We start from the raw sequence: 18,702 nt of genomic DNA, 5'->3' as shown, positions 1-18,702 counted from the left end.
GTTAACGCATCTTTAAAAATTTTACAAAGCTAAGGAGCGAGTATAGAAGAAAAGGACTTTAAACATTCAGCAGTTTAACCGTCCTGACCAGGGGCTTTACCTGAATTCATTGAAAAAGGGAGTGGGTTCCCCTTTCCAGACCCTGTCCGGGGACTTGTGCCACTCCTCAGGGTTATATATGGAACCTCTCGGACAGGGACAGGGAGTGGGTTCCCCTTGCCAGACCCTGCCCGGGGACTTGTGCCACCCCTCAGGGTTATATATGGAACCCCTCGAGCAGGGACAGGGAGTGGGTTCCCCTTTCCCAGGCAGATGCCCGAAGGTGACCGGGAGCCACCAGAGGGGCTGATGTAATACAAGCCACGGCACGGTGGGTCACTGAGGTAAGGGAACCCATTTGAATGACAGCCCGACTGCATGCGGATTTTGGTGAATTTACCCGATAACTACAGAAAAAAGGAGAATCCCTTGCGTACTTTCCAGCTCGTTTTAAGGATACATGTGAGTCCAATGCCGGCAAACCCCTGGACAGATCAGTGTGTCCAGCTGGCAGTGCAGACTTTTCTAAACCTTCTCAGACCCAAGCCTGCCCACTCCTGTAAGTTAACTAATCTCAATTTACCGTGTCAGACCTGGCCCCAGAGTGACATAAATTCTGATGAATGTGGAGCGCAATTGACTCTTTAACGGGGCTGGGGAAAAGCGAGAGTGTGCACAGAGATCCGGTAGTGAGGAGATGGAGTTCGGGTCCCAACGAAGAACCCAGAACGGGTAACAGGATCGTGCGGACGGAGCGGATGAAGAGGACACTTGTCACACTGATACTCGACAGAGTACCACATTTACTCTCCACAATACCTTTGGTCCCGGATAGGACAGGCCAGAGGGGACGGATCACAGTGATACTCGACAGAGTACCACATTTACTCTCCACAATCCCTTTGGTCCCGGAGAGGGCAGGCCAGAGGGGACGGATCACAGTGATACTCGACAGAGTACCACATTTACTCTCCACAATCCCTCTGGTCCCGGATAGGGCAGGCCAGAGGGGACGGATCACAGTGATACTCGACAGAGTACCACATTTACTCTCCACAATACCTTTGGTCCCGGATAGGGCAGGCCAGAGGGGACGGTGATACGGGCGGCTGTGATCAGGCTCACCACACAGGCAGGCTCTTTTCTCACTGCTGTGATCAGGTAGAAGGTACAAGAGCCTCAGGACTCGCCCCTCCAGGGTCAGGAACAGTTACTACCCCTCAACCATCAGGCTGGGGAACAACACAGGACAACTGCACTCACCTGCTGTCATAGAGAGGCTCGCACAACAAATCATCGTACTGGGACTGTCTCAAAATGAGTGAAATAAGAGGTGGTTTGACAGAGACAGATCGCATTCCTGTCTCAGAATTAGAGAAATACAATCTCACAGGATATTTACAGCGGAAGGGCTGGAATGATGTTTCCCATAATGTGTGGAACCAGCGGGCACAGACTCAAAATCCGAGAACAATTCAGCAGGACTGAGATGAGGAGTAATTTCCTCACCCAGAGTGCAGTGAATCATTGCAATTATCTCCACAAGATTTCTAAATTGAATAGACATATCCAGGGGCTCAGCGGTGATGGGAAGTTGCAGGAAAGTGGTGCTGAGGTCAAAAGTCAAGCATGTTCTGAGTGAAGGGCAGAAGAGGCGCAAGGGGCCGAATGGCCACGCCTTCTCCATTTCTTATTTTCTGAAACACGAGTTTACCTTTGCGCCTCACTGTTTCTTATCCTGTCAGATTGAACAGGGAGCGCTGAGAGCACCGGACATCTATCGGCAGTCGCTGCGGTTATTTCATGTTCTCGTTGTTTATTTGCATTGGCGAAGTTTGTGGTCTTCTGCACTCTGGCTGATCTTTCAGTGATCCAGATATAGTTACCGTTCTGTAGCTTTGCTCTGTATGTTTGTAGGAGTTGTATGTGGCGACTTATATGTACTCTGTTAGTTTTTGGAATAGTCGCTTGGGGAATCTGAGGTGGAGGAGTATTTGGGGCTTATTTAAAACTATACATAGATATTATCCAAATAGTGTTTATTTGACGGGTTAATTCTGATATTGAAACTTACTGTTATGTTTGTGGTTTATAACCAGAGAATTCATTTCATCTGTTTTGGGATTGTGAATATGTTAAAACATTTTGGGTTGATGTTTGTCAATTTATAGATCAATATATTAATGTGGAATTTATTTTTTGTTTTGAAAATGTCTTATCTGGGTTTACTAGTAATGCCAAATCTTACAGGGATCATTTCTTTATCATAAATATTTTGTTAATTTACAGCAAATGTTATATCCATAAATGCAAACACAGCAATAAGAAACCTTGGAAACTTGTTTTGTTTCTGATATCAAACCTTGACTGACATATCCAGCAACCGGCAGCAGCCCGCCCTCGGACACACTCACAGCCAATCAGAGACCACCGCTGGGAGACTCTGGCCTCCATTGGCTGAGGAGTGTCAGTGGGCGGGGCTCTGGGCGGACCGAAGTTTGGAACCGGGAACGAGTGGACCCGGTGAGAGACCCGAGATTGGGAGCAGCTCCCCGGGTAAAGGCTGCAACAGCCTCCGATGGCGGAGGTGAAGATTCGGGCGCAGATTCCGTGAGATGTTTCAGCCACACAGGGGGAGCCCGGTCTTTCCCCGCCGTGGATCGGGGCCTGTTGTCCGGAGTTTCCTCCCGGTCCTGTCTCCTGCTGCTGGGATACGGGAGCAGGCCCGCAGCGGCTGCCGATGGAACCCCGGTGTGTGAGCGCTCCCCTGTGCAAAAGGACAGGCTGAAGGTCAAGGGAGAACCAGGCGCAAAGGTAAACTCGGACTTTAGAAACAAATAAACGGACTTTCCGTCTTTTCCGCCTTTCACACAGAACATGCCTGATCTTTGACCTCAGCGCACTTTCGCGCAACGTTCCCAGCATCGCAGAGCCCTAAAATTTGTCCTTCAAATTTAGAAACCTTGTGGAGAAAATTCCAAAGTTTCACTGCCCTCTGGATGAGGAAATTCCTCCTCATTTCAGTCGTGCTGAGGTGTACTCGGATTCTGTGACCCCCCATTCCTCACCACAGCCAAAGGAAACATCATTTCTCCCTCAACACTGTCAATACCCTGTGAGACTCTGTCTGTCTCAGTCAGACGGCCTTTTATTTCTCTAATTTTGAGACAGGCCCGGTCAGTATAATCTCTCCGAGGACACTACCTCACCTCCTAAATCAATCTGGGAAATTTCTTCATTCCCTTCATCCCACAGGCTGACTCCGGGAGGGAGACCAGACCTGTGCACAGTGTTCCATGTACGCTCTCACCAGGACCCCATATACCTTCAGAGGAGATCTTTATTCTTCTATTCAAACCTTACTTCCCATTCAATGCTCTTCATTTAATATCGAACTCAAACAGTGAACAGACACAACGCAGCCTCAGCCATGAATTTAAAGGGCAGGTGTTGCAACAGTTTGAGCTTCATACCGGGGGCCACGGAGCAAGCAGGGGATCACAAAGGGAGGAATATGGGAGTGTTGTATGTCTGAGCCCAGCTGTGTGTGTTTGTGTATCGGAATCAGGTTTAATATCAGTGGCGTATGTGGTGAAATTTGTTCCTTTGTGTCTGCAGTACATTGCAATACATAGTAATAAAAACTATAAATTAGAACAAGTATTTATAAAATTAAATTTGAAATGTAGTGGCAAACGTGAGGGAAAATACTGAGGAAGTATTCTAGAGTTCATTGTCCATTTACAAATCTGACGGTGGAGGGAAGAAGCTGTTCCTGAAACATTGAGTGTCTCTTCACGGTCCTGTACATCCTCCTTGATGGTAGCAATGAGCCGAAGGCATGTCCTGGGTGATGGGGGTCCGTAATGATGGATGCCACCTTTTTGTGGCCTCATCTTTTGAATGTGTCCTGGATGCTGTGGTGCCCATGAAGGAGCTGGCTGAGTTTACAACTTTCTGCAGCATTTTCCGATCCTGTGCAGTGGCCTCTCTACACCAGGCAGTGATGCAACCAGTTAGAATGCTCTCCACAGTACATCTGTAGAAATTTGCAAGTGTCTTTAGTGACAGACTGATTCCCCTCAGTCTCCAAATGAAATATAGCCGATGTTGAGCCTTCATTGTAACTGCATCAATATGTTGGGCCCAGGATAGTTCCTCAGAGATGTTGACAGGCAGGAAATGGAAACTGCTCACCCATTTCACTTCTGATCCCTCGATGAGGACTGGTGTGTGTTCCCTCGACTTCCCCTTCCTGAATCCACAATCAATTCCTTTGTCTTCATGATGCTGAGTGCAAGGTTGTTGCTGTGACACCACTCAACTTGCTGATCTATCTCACTCCTGTACTCCTCCTCATCACCGTCTGAAATTCCACCAACAATAGTTGTGTCATCAGCAAGTTTATAGATGAGCCTAGACACACAGACGTGGTGTAGAGAGTGCTGAGCACGCATTGTTGAGGTGTGCCGGTGTTGATTGTCAGCAAGGATGAGATGTTATTTCTGATCCACACAAACTGGGGTCTCCTGGTGAGGATCCAGTTGCAGAAGGAGGTACAGAGGCCCAGGTTTTGGAGCTTGTTGATTACAATTGAGGGTCTGATTGTGTTGAACGCTGAGCTGTAATCAGCAGCCTGACTTGTGTATTGCTATTGTCCAGGTGATCTAAGGCTGAGTGGAGAGTCAGTGAGATTGCATCTGCTGTAGACAGATTGTGGTGATCGGCAAATTGCACTGGGTCCAGGTCCATGCACAGACAGGAGTTGATTCTAGTCAGGACCAACCCCCTCAAAGCTCTTCATCACAGCTGTGTGTCTGTGTGTGTGCGTGCACGCTTGAAACAGTGATCCCAGTTTGATTCAGGAATCTTTCCTGTAGCTGGGGTACCTCAGAAGAGGGGTCATTGTGATGGGACGATCCTTCTGATCAGAGCCAAATCATTTAGCCAGTCGATGCTGAACCTTTAGAAATTACAAAGCACATGTGTGTTTGAGAGAGTAATTTAAATGTAGAATTCAAAATTTACAAAGTAAGTTTATTATCGATTTTTACGCATGTCACCATGTTCAATCCTGAGATTTTTTTTCGGACAAACTCAGTAAATCAAAGAATCATGATTGAATCAATGAAAGCCCGAACCCAGCATTGTAGACAAAATACACTGTGCAAAAGACAACAAACTGTGCAAATACAAAAGAAAAAATAAATAAATAAATAATTAGCATGAGCAGGTGATGAAGAATCCGTGAATGTGTCCATGGGTTATAGGAACAGTTCAGTGATGGAGCAATTGAATTTGAGTAAGATTATCTCCTCTGTTTGAAGAACCTGATGTTTGAAGGGTGATAACAGTTCCTGAACCTGGTGGTGTGGGTCCAGAGACTCCTGCACTTTCTTCCTGATGGCATCAGTGAGAAGAGATCATGTTTCACTTGGTGGGTTCCTAGATGATAGTTGTAGCTTTCCTATGACAGCGCACCAGAGAAAAGTGCGCAGTGGTGGGGAGGGTTTTACCCATGATGTACTGGGCCGTATCCACTACTTTCTGCAGGATTTTCCTTTCAAGCGCTTTGGTGTTTCCATACCAGGCCATGATGTAACCACTGAACATATTCTCCACACACACCTGCAGAAGTTAGTCAAGGTTGTAGATGTCATGCTGAATCTTTGCAAGCTTCTAAGGAAATGGAGATGTTGCTGTGCTTTCTTCGTAATTACACTTCCATGCTGGGTTCAAGACACATCCTGGAAAGTGATGCCATTGAGGAATTTAAGGTTGCTGACCCTCTCCGCCTTTGATCTCTGATGAGGACCGGCTCACAGATCTCCTGGTTCCTCCTCCTGAAGTCAATAATTAGCTCCTGGCTCTTGCTGATGTTAAATGAGAGATTGCTATAAGACCATCAGATATAGGAGCAGAATTAGGCCATTTGGCCCATCGAGTCTTCTCCGCTATTTCATTTTAGCGGATCCAATTTCCCTCTTGGCCCCAATCTCCTGCCTTCTTCTGGTAGCCCATCATGCCCTGACCAATCAAGAAACTATCAACCTCTGCCTTAAATGTACATGAAGATTTGGCCTCCACAGCTGCCTATGATTCACTATCCATAGATTCATTACTCTCTGGCTAAAGAAATTCCCCCTCATCTCCATTCTGAAGACACCCCTCTATTCTGAGGCTGTGTCCTTTGGTCTTAGACTGTCCCAAAATAGGAAACATCCTGTCCATATCCACTCTATTAATCCTTTCACTATTTGATATATTTCAATAAGGTCTGCTCTCATTCTTTTGAATTCCACTCAACACAGGCCCAGAGCCATCAAATACTCCTCATATGACAACATATTTAATTTGGGAATCATTTACGTGAACCTCTTTTGGATACTCTCCAGTTTCTGCACATCTTTTTCTCAGATACGGAGTCCAAAACTGCTCACAGTACTCCCAGTGAGGCCTCACCAGTGCTTACAAAAATTTCAACATTACATCCCTGCGTTTATATTCTATTCCTCTTGAAATGAATGCTGACATTACATTTGCCTTCTTCACCACAGACTCAATCTGCAAATTGACCTTTAGGAAGTATTTGGAAAATAGTCAGCCCTTTCATTTCTTCTACCAAAGTGCATGCTGATACCCTTTGCTGACACTGTATTCCATCTCTCACTTCTTCGCCCATTCTCCTCATCTGTTGAAGACCTTCCATAGTCTCTCTATTTCCTCAAAACGACCTGACCCTCAACCATCTTCATAGCACCTGTAAACTTTGCAGCAAGGTTATCAATATCATCATGCACATCAGTGACATTTAACAGAAAGAGTATCAGTCCCAACACAGACGACTGTGGAACCCACTCATCAAGAGGCTCCGTTTATACCCACTCTTTGCTTCCTCTCAGTCAGCCACGGCTTTGTCCATGCTGGAATCTTTCCGGTAATACCATGGGCTCGTGGGTTGTTAACGCAGTTTCGTGTGTGGCATCATGTCAGAAGCCGTCTGAAAATCCAGGTGAACATCATCAATCGATTCTCCTTTGTCTGTCCTGCTTGTTATTTCTTAAAATAATTTCTACAGGTTTGTCAGGCAAGGTTTTCCCTTCAGGAAACCATGCTGACTGTGGCCTATTTTATCTTGTGACACGGTACTCTCAGACCTCATCATTAATAATCGACTCCAACATCTTCCCAATCACTGCGGACAGACTAACTGGCCTATAGTTTCCTTTCTTCTGCCTCCCTCCCTTCTTGAAAAGTGGTGTGACATTGGCAATATTACATTCTTGAGGAACCATTCCGGAACATTGTGATTCCTGAATGTACATTACTAATGGGGCCACAATCTTTTTATCCACCTCTTTCAGAAAGCTGGGGTGTACACCATCTGGATTATCTAACTGGAAGGCCACTCTGGTTCTGGTAACTTTGTACACTTCTGGCTCCTGACACCCGGAAGTCCCACCATTATGCTGGTGTCTTCCTCTGTGAAGACAGACACAACATACTTTTTCAGTATGTCTACCATTTCTTTGTCTCCCGTCACTGCCTCTCCAGCATCGTTTTCCAGCCACCCGAGACTTTATATCAGATAAAAATTGGGATATGTGTGCTTTAATTGGACAAGAATGTTGCACCAACACACCAGACAAATCTGAAAATGTAACTCACCTGATGGACTATATTTGAGAGGCAGCAGATAGAATGAGAGAAGTGGGAGGGAGAGCAGTTCCACAATGATAATCCCTCAGGAAGCCGGTGGCCATTTGGGACTCTGGGACGATGGTGGGATACTGGTTTACATTGTACATTTCCGCAATGATAACCCCTCAGGAAGCCATTTTTGGAATCTGGATGAGAGAATACGGTTTTACATTATGGAATAACCATTAGAGTAATAATAATCAGATTATGATTATTTTACTCTTACATGTGACCGAAACGAGGAGACAGAAGGAATATTTTGTAAACGCTGTGTTTGAAGTCCCCTCCCATCCCTGGTGAGAATGGAGGTGAACTTACCCCCGGCAGGTAATAAAGAATAAAGCTGCTTGATGAAGAAACACTCAGTGTTGGGATTGTGTTCTGTGAGTCTCAGCAGAGAGATACTTGACAGGGGGTAAAGGGTGAAAGTTGCGGAGTTTATGGGGCACATGAGGGGATACCTCTTCACTCAGAGGGTCACAGGAGTGTGAAATGAGCTTCACCCACCCACAACGTCTGCCCCCGAATGAGGTGGAGCCCAAATGGCGGGTCCCTCCAATGAGCTGCTGCCAACCGGAGACCGGGGTCTTCGGGCTGGTTTGTTGCCGCCAGAGAACATGATGTGTCCCCTGGTGATGGACCCACTGTCGGTAGGTGTCGGCGATTGGGGGGGGGGGCAGTATTGTACTTGTACAGGTGGGTAGAGATATCTCAGAGCCAGTAGATGCCAGACAAGGGCTCGTCCTATATTCTGGGAGATCCTGGTACCAGTTGTAACGGGGTTTACCCAACGGTGCCGTCTGGGAGGTCAGGGACTGGGCCGTCTCCAGTGCCAGTACAGTCTCTCTCAGCTGAGCCTGGAGTGGGAGCAGGGACGGTTCCTGTTGGGTTACGGACATGAAGGTCCAAACCCGGGGAGACGCCATTGTCAAATTTCACCAAGAAACAATCAGGCCTAACAACTTCAGGCAGAACTGCTCAGGATGACAAACAGACATCAGTACACAGAAATGACAACTTTTAAAATCAGAAATAAACCGATGTAAAAACAAATTTAAAACCAGCTCCTTTGCCTGAGGATGGGTGGAATGGAAATGGTCCTGAGGCAAATGAGGTGGTTTCACACCGTCTGCACGACTCAGTCGCCCCATTGAAGGAGTGGCAGTGGCGATTGAGTTCGCACTGAGAGGGGGATTGGACACGGGGGAAAGGTCTGATGAGGGTCGGTTTGATTGCCGAGGGGATCTGCTGTCTTGTCTTGTGGACTGGCCACTCACGGCTTCCTCACCGGCTCAGACACTGAAAGCCCGTGTTTCCCTGCCCCCCCCCCCACCCCGGATCCAGGCAGTCTCGTCCCCCTGGGAGATGAAAGAGAAAGTAAATTCATCCGCTTACAACTGGACAATGATGTGTGTTAATTATTTGGAGAATGTAGATCAAACAATTAGTGAGGTTGTGGATGTCACCAAAACCGGTGTGTGGAGAAAGTGAGGGTTGTCTAAGGTTACAGTGGGATCGGGACCAGTTGGGAAAGTGGGCCGAGGAATTGCAGGTGGATCTTAGCTGTCACTCAGAAACAGTTCTTCAGGGGGTCAAAGACGACTGAGACACGAAAGAGAGCTTTTCTTGGGCTCTGGATTCAAACAGACAAGACTGGTGCACTCGTACCAAGGCAGAATATAAGTTGTTGCTCCGCCACCCTGAGGGTGCAGTCATCAATTAGGAGCAACCTCGCACCATCCTCCACAAGTCTGACTTACCAGTCAGCAAGCATTTTAATTCTTCATTCCCAGTCCTGTTCCGCCGTGTCGATCCATGGACTCCTCTTGTGCCAAGATGAGCTCCTCTCCCCGTGGAGGAGCAACACATTATATTCCGTCTGGGTACCCTCCAATCTGATGGCATGAACATCGATTTCCACTCAGGAGAACAAATTACCGTCACCCTCTTCTATGCCCCACTCTGACCTTGTACTTCTCACCTTCCTACACTGCTCCCGGGACCCTCCTCCTGCCCTCTCTCTGGTCCACCCTCCTCTCCTATCAGATTCTTTATTCTCCAGCCCACCCGTTCTTGACCTTCCCCACCCACCCGGCATCAAATTCCAGCTCGCCTCTTCCCCTCCCCCACCACATTTCTCTTCTGGCACCTTCCCCCGTGCTTCTCTGCCCTGCAGAAGGCTTTCTGCCAAAAAACGCCATTTTTTTATAATTTTCTATAGATGCTGCCTGAGGTGCTGAGTTCCTGCAGCGTTTTGTGTGAGTCGCTTTGGATTTCCAGCATTTGCAGACTTTCTCCTGTCAGTTCCAGAAATCGCCATCAGCGACCAGGCGATCACATGCGCATGCGTAAGGTCGCGGTGAGTTTCGCGCGTGCGCACGGTGCACAAAAGGCTCGGAGACTCGGCGGCAGGTTGGAGCGGGGATCCGGGCGGATTATTATCGGTACCGGCGTCCGAACCGCGACCGGCCACACCTTTCCTCCGCACCCCGGGTCAGTCCAAGTCCTTACCCCTCTCCCTACGAGGGCTCCGGGGAACTTCCTGGTGAGGAGCGAAGACGCTGGAGCCGTGGCGGATAGATGGGTCTCTTCTTCGTGTAGGTTTCTGGGTAAAGAGGCAGCCATTGATGACAGGGCCAGCGTTTTCCCCGTTAGTCCGTAGGCCGTATTTGGAATCGCAGGGGGAGGGAAGGGGAGTAGATGGATCACTCGGGCACCGAGCACTGAGGAGCTGACCTTCCAGTCAATGAAAATGTCAATTTTTACTGTATGAAAAGAAGGAAACAAAATCCTTACATCAGCTTTAGTCCTTGTGGAAATCACCTTTGTTCCATCTTGATCTGGACCTTTCTACCTGTGAGAACTTGTTTAGTACCATTCGCTTTGGGTACATAATGATACCAATTACCTTTGGCCTGGGTAACAAGTGACCTGTAGCGTTCTCATCACAAATATGCCACACTCCAATGAGAACAAGGACTGCCCTCCCCATCATGTTCATTGGCATTGCCTCTGATGGGCTCTCCACCGTCAATCACCTGTGCGGAGGGGCAGAGTAATCTGAAACTCTCCAGGGTTTGCCATGTAACATCACATGCTCTTTGTAGTGCTGTCGTACACGACCAGAACTTGAAATAATACCAATGTTTTCTCTAATTTATTTTTCTCAGAACGTATGGACCGAGTATTTGTCTGAAAGTTAAATGTTTAAACATCATGAAAACAGCACGGCATCAACAAAACACCAGCTGTGCAGCAGCAAAGGCTCTCTGTGTGGGAACATTTCAGTTACTGCGCAGCTCGGAATAATATGGGACAGAGAATAATACTAATGGAAGGAATCAGCCTGAGCTAAGTCACAGATTGAAATTCCCATTCTCACACAGACAGGAATACTGTTGGGCAATTAGATGGACAGACCAGTTGCCGGCATCATGAGCAGTTGGAAGGAGAGTTTTTCCCCCAACTTGGGTTGATCCTCGCTGTAACAGTGTGATGTCAGAGTTCAGAAAGGAGATTAAAATTATTTCATAATATATCGGCTGTGAAAATTAATCAGATACAGGAGCAGAATGAGGTCGTTTGGCCCATCGAGTCTGCTCCACCATTTCATTACAGCTGATCCATTTCCAACTCAGCTGCACTCTCCTGCCTTCTCCCCATATCCCTTCCTGCCCTAACTAATCAAGAATCCATCACCCTCTTCCCAAAAATAGACCCAATTACTTGGACTCCAGAGCAACTCATAGCAGCAAATCCCACAGAGTCACCACGCTCCGGTTAAAGAAATTCCTCCTCATCTCCATTATGAAAGAACAAAGCTCGATTTTGATGCTGCGTCCTCTGGTTTTCGACTCCCCCACTCTTGTCAACATACTCTCCACATCCACTCTATCGAGACTTTTCAATGTTCGATAGATTTCAATGAGGGCCCCTTCATTATTCTGAACTCCAGTGAGTAGAGGCCCCGAGCCATCAAATGTTCTTCATCAGACAAACCTTATAAATCCTGAAATATTTTTGTAAACTTCCTTTGAACGCTCTGCAATGTAAGCACATCTGTTCTACTTAAGGGGCCTGAATCTGCTCTCAATAGTCCTAGTGAGGCCACACTTTAAATATACTCAACAATACATCCTTGCTTTTATATTCTCGTACTCCTCAACATTATTTCCTCTCCATTGAGAAAACAGTCTGCACTCTCATTGCCTCTAAATAAGTGGATGACTTCTCTGAATGATGACTTTCATTCATTGATGTCTTTTGTAAATCATTTTTACAGGTTAGAAATGGCAAAAATTGTGTCCGGGAACTTTAAACAGTCAGTTTGCTGTCTCTGCCCAGATATTTAAGGAGTTACTAGATATTTAGCAATGTATCACAGTTGATCCTTGGAGATGAAGAATTTTGTCATCACAGTTGGAAAAGTGCTTTGTGAAATGAAGTTTTCTGTTGTAACTCACTGAAATCCACTGGAACCGGTGAGCTGAGAACACACCAGCATTTGTTCACTGGAGATCAGTTCTTCAACTACATTGATTGTGCAAGGGATTTACTGCATCAGACATTTGACTTATGAATTGACAAAGAACCGTGGGAAGGGATTCACTCTTCACTCACTCATCTCACCTGCATGCACACCAGCGAGTTCACACTGGTGAGAAGCCGTTCACCTGCTCAGACTGTGGGAAGGGATTCGCTCATTCATCGCAACTGCAGAGACATCAGTCAATTCACACTGGGGAGAAATCATTCAGACTGTGAGGGGATTCAGTTGGTCATCTGAACTGAAGATAGTCACACTGGGGAGAGGCCATTCATCTGTTCAGACTGTGGGAAAGGGTTTATTCGGTCATCTCAACTAAGGTACATCAGCGAGTTCACACTGGGGAGAGGCCGTTTACCTGCTCAGTCAGTGGGAAAGGATTCACTCATTCATCTGTACTGAAGGTGCATCAGAGAATTCACACTGGGGAGAGTCCGTTCACCTGCTCAGACTGTGGGAAGAAATTCACTGACTTATCCAGGCTACAGGCCCACCAGCGAGTTCATACAGGAGAGAGGACGTTCACCTGTTCAGACTGTGGGAAGGCATTTACTCGGTCATCTCAAGTGATGGTACATGAGCGAGTCCACACAGGGGAGAGGCCATTCTCCTGCTCCCAATGTGGGAAGAGATTCTCTCAGTCCTCCCACCTTGTGACGCACTACCGAGTTCACATTGGGGAAACTATTTAAACAGGCAACAGGCTGCAGGCTGGATATTTCACCATCAGAGTTGCTGAATCAAGTTCAAAAGTGACTGTTGGTGCCGAACTCGGCAATTACTGCTGCTGTTTATCAAACCCAGTTCTGCACTCTGGTCACTGGGCGTGGGAGGCATTCCTCGGCTAATGTTCACGTTTAGTGGGACTGGAGTTTAATGGTTTGTATCTGTGATGCAAAAATCAGTTCTAATTTAAATCCTGTCCACACCTACAGAATCTCCTTTCTCTCCCAGAATATCATCTCTTATAACTGCCACAAGGCCAAAATGTACACTTCCCTATTAAGCTTCAGAGTGGACAGTGCTGCCGGCCTTTCTGAACAGGTGAACGGCCTCTCTCCACTATGAACTCCCCACCCACTCAGCAGTATCCAACAAGGTGTTCTGCTGAGGAGAACGCCCACAGGACAGCCCTGCACTGTCTTCCTAATGACCCTTACCTCTGCTGGTGGTCACGCTTCTCCTGTCCGAAGCTTGTACTCTGGGTGTGGCCACCTCTTCAGATGTTTCATTGACAGTATCTTCAGGCTCCCGAATGATCCTGAGTACATCCAACTCTCTGAACCAGTCAGTCCGGCGCTGTGATTGGGTGCACTTCCTGCAAATAGTCATCGGAAAACTGTCAGATGTCCAGAGTTCCCACATCTGACTGGAGGAACATCCCATCCTGACTGCTCTGCACCAAAATACACCACTGTCTGAATGAATTAACATATGCAAGAAAATATCGAACGTGAATGGGTCAATGACAGTGGAAGTAGAGTGTTCAACTGTCTGTGTTTTTGCCATGAGGTCGAAGGAATAGAGGCTGCCATTTTGTGAAGCTGCTCTTTAACCCCCATTTTGTGAACTGATTGCTGTGGGATAACCTGATCAGATCAACTTTACACAAGAAGTTACTGGTGTTCCCATTGTAAGCCTGAAATCACTCTCACATAATCTGTGCATTATGTACACTGTCAGGTTTGCAGAAGCAATCTCGTTATCTCTGAACCTGAAGTCTCTCTGAGATAAGGTGTGTATTACGTACAGTGGCAGTTCTGCAGAAGGAATCTCGATATTTCTGCTGAGAGTCTGAGCGACACAGTTTGTCTGTTTGGAACCATAGTGGAGGAGAACAAAAGAAATTACCTTTGGCATGATGTTGTGTAGCCCTTGGACTACTTCCAATGGAAATCTGTTAGTCATCAGCCTGATGGACCTCAGCCAACAAGAATGAGATGCGTCCTCTGAACTGATAAGAGTTGTTTCAAATGTTTCAAATTAGGCTTGTTTCAGAACAAGTAAAGAGTTTCAAATGCAAAGGTGTGATAACTCCTGAGACGAACTATCAGAAGGAAGATCCCCCAAGGAAGGGACTGGAGAACAAATGATGGATCATTTGGATACAGTGGGATCCCTTGTTCCAGTGTTGTGAATTTGAGAAGTGGTCAGGGTGTGTATTAGTACAGAAGGAACAGTGGAATTCATGTTTTAAGTTGTTAGCCTGGGGTCAACGTAGTTACTTTGTTGTTTGTGTAGGAAAAATAAAATGCGAGCTGTGATTAATTACGATTTGCCTAGTGAGTTTCCGAACTGATTCCAGTTGATGAACGGTGAACATATTTTCGCGCCCTGGGTGCACTGGAAAAGAAAGAAAAGTGGTCTGGGACCCTGGTGACGAGTTGAACCACACAGTACGTTAGGATATTAAACTGTGAAATGGAAAGGACAGGCAGAACCCAGGGATTCAGAGGATTTCAGAGATTACTTTCATCGTTAATTATTAAGGAAATGGTCAAATTATGAGGCCTGGTTAGAAAAGTTTGACAGCCAAGGGTCCGGGATTGTGGAGGAAGAATTGTGAAAAATAGTTAGTGAAAATAAATTTAAAAAATTACAAGGGATTAAAAATGTTATAATGTGATGTTTGTTGGATGATCTAATTGAAGTAAAGAGAGAAAAAACTGAAACTGGCGGAGGAATTGTGTAAGTGTAGGGAAGAGTTAGAAATTCTGACGGTGCAGGATCCGGTGAATTTGATCCACATGAGTCAGTTTCAGACTCAGTGTGAAGCGTTAACAAGGGAAAATGAGAAAACTGAAGAGGAGTATAAACAGGCGGATACAGAATTAGAGAAAGGAAAAGTCAGGGTCGGGATTTACGGCTGTTACGAATGTCACGAAGAAATCGGCAGCTGAGAAGAAAGGCTGCGCTGATCGCAAGTGTTTAAAACAGATGGAAAATCTGCAAAGTGAACTCTCAGCTCGGAAAGGAGTGATATGTGCGAGGACGGACGATGATGGTGATGCAGATTGGGGTGATTTAACGTATGAAGAGACGCTTGTATCACACACCGGGTTGCTCTCTTCAGTCACCTGATGAGGTAATCGTAGCCTTTGGCCGGGTTCAGATATGGTCAGGTAGTGTCCAAATTTCATAGAGTGTTTCAACCGTTAACCACTACACTGTCCAGTTGGTGGATCAGAAGTGAGGGCCAAGTCACTGCCCAACTGTTCCTGACCTCGAGCTCAAACCCTCTCTCCAGCTCCATACCCAGTAAGGGGCTCTTTCTGCTCCCTCCCCCATCCTGCCAGCTGCTTGCTTCTTGCTCTTTTCATCAAGGCCCAGCACAGACAGCAACCTCCATGCTGGCCGTGCCGGGAACCCACTACAGTCGATCTCCATGAGGTACAGCCACGTCTGCCATCCTTTGTCCCTGCACTCCGGGACTAACAGTGTCAGAGCCAGGATTATTGGGGAATTGGCCCGCCTCCCAGCAGGTTTTTCCGAGAGTGGGTGGAAGCTTCAACACCCAGTGCCCCAATGGCGCCTGTAGTAACGGAGGGACGGCAGGAAACACTAGAGCCGGGGGTGTGGGGCGTGTGTGACAGGGTATTCTGTCCCTTTGACGTGGCCCATTTGAGTGCTGGAGCTGTGAATGAGAGATGATTCTCGGAAACTTTCCCAGTGCATTCAGCAGAGAGGATAACTCACGGTTTATATGAAACGGAGGAAGGGAAGCTAACCCTTCTCTGTCTAACTTCAGCTTTCCCTTCAGCCCTGCCGGAGGAACAGGCACCCGCCCAGGGGACACGGGGTGATTTACAGAAGACACCATTAGAAGCTGCTAGACTAATAGAGGTGACAGTGAGGTTTTGCATGACTGCAGACAGTGGAAAGGAAGGAACCTTCTATATCTGTGACGAGGTTGTGGCCGGCTTTCTCGTGTGTATTGGGTCCTACTTTGGATACGCAGAATTTGACTCCGTGACAGAGTAGGAACTGGCCGAGGAACTTGGTATCGCACAGTACCGAGGAGAGCAGAAGAGTGTGTGAAATGATTGCTCCATTCAAACCCCACACATGCTGAAGCATGGGCTCTCAGAAGGATGATGCGAATGAGTGAAAGGGAGTGAGGGAGAAAGGTACTGAGGAGGATAAGGGGAAACAGGGTTCTAAAACGACCCTATCACAGAACAAAGTTTGCAGTGGCAGAATGAAGGGAGACGGGGGTGGGTGCGGCCGATCAGTACGAACTCCACAACGCCACCTAATGACTGGGTAGTCAACGACGTGGTTGGAATATCTATGTTCCCCCTGTTATGAATACTGGATCCACAAAGTAATGATGCAATACTGGACACGAAGTTTATTTTGGCATTGATTGCCCACAACCCAGGTGGGTTGGGACTTGTCAGCATGTAACGATGGCCTATTGCCCCAAGAAGGTCAACTGTGTTACCTATAATATAATGCCCATGGTGCTGATGATAAGCCACGACTTGAATCCAGAGTTACCCAGGGGGTCTCCAAGTTACATGTGCGTTCACCACATGGTCGGATGGTGCAGCTGGACCCCTTGTTGAAACTAAAGTAGGAATCGGCCCCATAAAATTTCTTGCAGATGATACTAAGGTAGATGGCGTTGTGGAAAGCTTGTTTCAAAGTTTGCAGAAAGTTAGAAGAGTGGGCTGAACGATGGCAGATGGAGTTTAATGCTGATAAGTGTGAGGTCCTACATTCTGGTAGGAATAATCCAAATAGGACATAAATGATAAATGGGAGGACATTGAGGAATGCAGTAGAACCAGTAGAACCAAGGAATAATGGTGCATAGTTCGCTGAAGGTGGAGTCTCAAGTGTATAGGGTGGTGAAGAAAGCTTTTGGTATGCTAGCCTTTATAAATCAGAGCATTGAGTAATGTTAAAATTGTGCAATGCATTAGTAAGGCCGAATTTGGAGTATTGTGTACAGTTCTGGTTACCGAATTATAGGAAAGATATCAACAAAATAGGCAGAGAACAGAGAATATTTACTAGAATGTTACCTGGGTTTCAGCACCTAATTTACACGGAAAGGTTGAACAAATTACGTCTTTATTCTTTGGAGCATAAAGGTTTGAGTGGGGACTTGATAGAGGTATTTAAAATTATGAGGGGGATAGATAGAGGTGACGAGGATAGGCTTTATCCACTTAGAGTAGGGGAGATTAAAACAAGAGGACATGATTTGAGAGTTAGGGGACAAAAGTTTAAGGGTAACAGTAGGGGGCATTTCTTTACTCAGAGAGTGGTAGCTGTGTGGAATGAGCTTCCAGTAGAAGTAGAAATAGTAGTGTATATATGTACATATGGTTCATAATGCAGGAGAGTCTCGAACTACCCTAAACATGGCTACATTCAATGTAACACATTGGGAAACAGAAGATGCAGTTATTATTGATGAATTTATGTGACACTCACGTGTGGGAGTACCGTTAAAATACATTCGAAACCTTGAGATTTTTTAATGTATTTAACCTTTTAATGTGTTCAATAGACCCTACATTATCCCAGAGTGCTTTGCTGTATGCTAAGTGAGGACGTGGCGGGAGGCGTGTGACTTTGGCTTCGAAAGACAAAAAATAAGATGATCGAAGTAAAAATGTTATTATGACCTGAAATCACTTTTGTGTTGAAAATGCATTTTTGTGTCAGGGCCCCACGCAGCTGTATCCACCCCCCCCCCCCCCCGTTTCTTTGTAACATGTGTGAACATGCACTGTTTATTTTTAAGTTTTGCAATTATTTTGTGGCACGAAACAGCTGTGGGATTGGGGACAATGTTTCTGTTGCGTTTGTATTTGTTTTGTGCATTTCGTGCGGAAGAGGAGTTGTTGATCTTCTTTTTCTTGGTCTCGAGGCTATATGGTGAAGAAGAATCACAGGATTGTGTACTGCATACATATTCTGATAATAAATATAATGAAATGAAGGAATGAAAGAATGATACAAACATGGATTTTTATACTCTCTTGTGTGTGTGTGTGTGTGTGTGCGCGCGCGCGTGTGCGTGTGTGTTTCGTTGTGTTTCCTTATTTGTTTTGCATGTAATTGATATTAAGGACACCCGAATTCCACACTGGCAATGTGAAATCCTGGTTGAGCAGATGGAAATCCGTGCATCTGTATTCGGATATGAGATGCCTACATTTCAGGAGAATATTACTCGTTGGTGTACCGTTACGTTTGGGAATTTGAAATTAACAATTTTGTTAAGACTGGAATAATTTGAGAGCAATCCTAAAAATTGCTTAACTAACAAGATATTTTTATTTTATAGAACAGAAAAGATGTTCAAGACTTTTGGCATCTTGGTTAGAATCCCCCAAACACAAACTAATCCAAGAGTTCATACTCTCGAGGAGAATGGTAACAGTAGGTGATTCAATACA

General features: G+C 46.2%; 1 long non-coding RNA gene across 1 annotated transcript; it reads left to right on the top strand.

Moving 5' to 3' along the window:
• Nucleotides 1-2,527: 2,527 nt before the first annotated feature.
• On the top strand, nucleotides 2,528-17,532 carry LOC132387541 (uncharacterized). Its single transcript, XR_009509925.1, has 3 exons — nucleotides 2,528-2,853; nucleotides 9,962-10,099; nucleotides 10,911-17,532. It is a non-coding gene; the product is annotated as an uncharacterized LOC132387541 (long non-coding RNA).
• The last annotated feature ends 1,170 nt before the right edge of the window (nucleotides 17,533-18,702 follow it).

Source organism: Hypanus sabinus, unplaced genomic scaffold (assembly GCF_030144855.1).
Source record: "Hypanus sabinus isolate sHypSab1 unplaced genomic scaffold, sHypSab1.hap1 scaffold_1962, whole genome shotgun sequence".
Lineage (NCBI taxonomy): Eukaryota > Metazoa > Chordata > Chondrichthyes > Myliobatiformes > Dasyatidae > Hypanus > Hypanus sabinus.
Note: the sequence above shows the minus strand (reverse complement) of the source record. Positions and strands in the feature narration are given on the sequence as shown.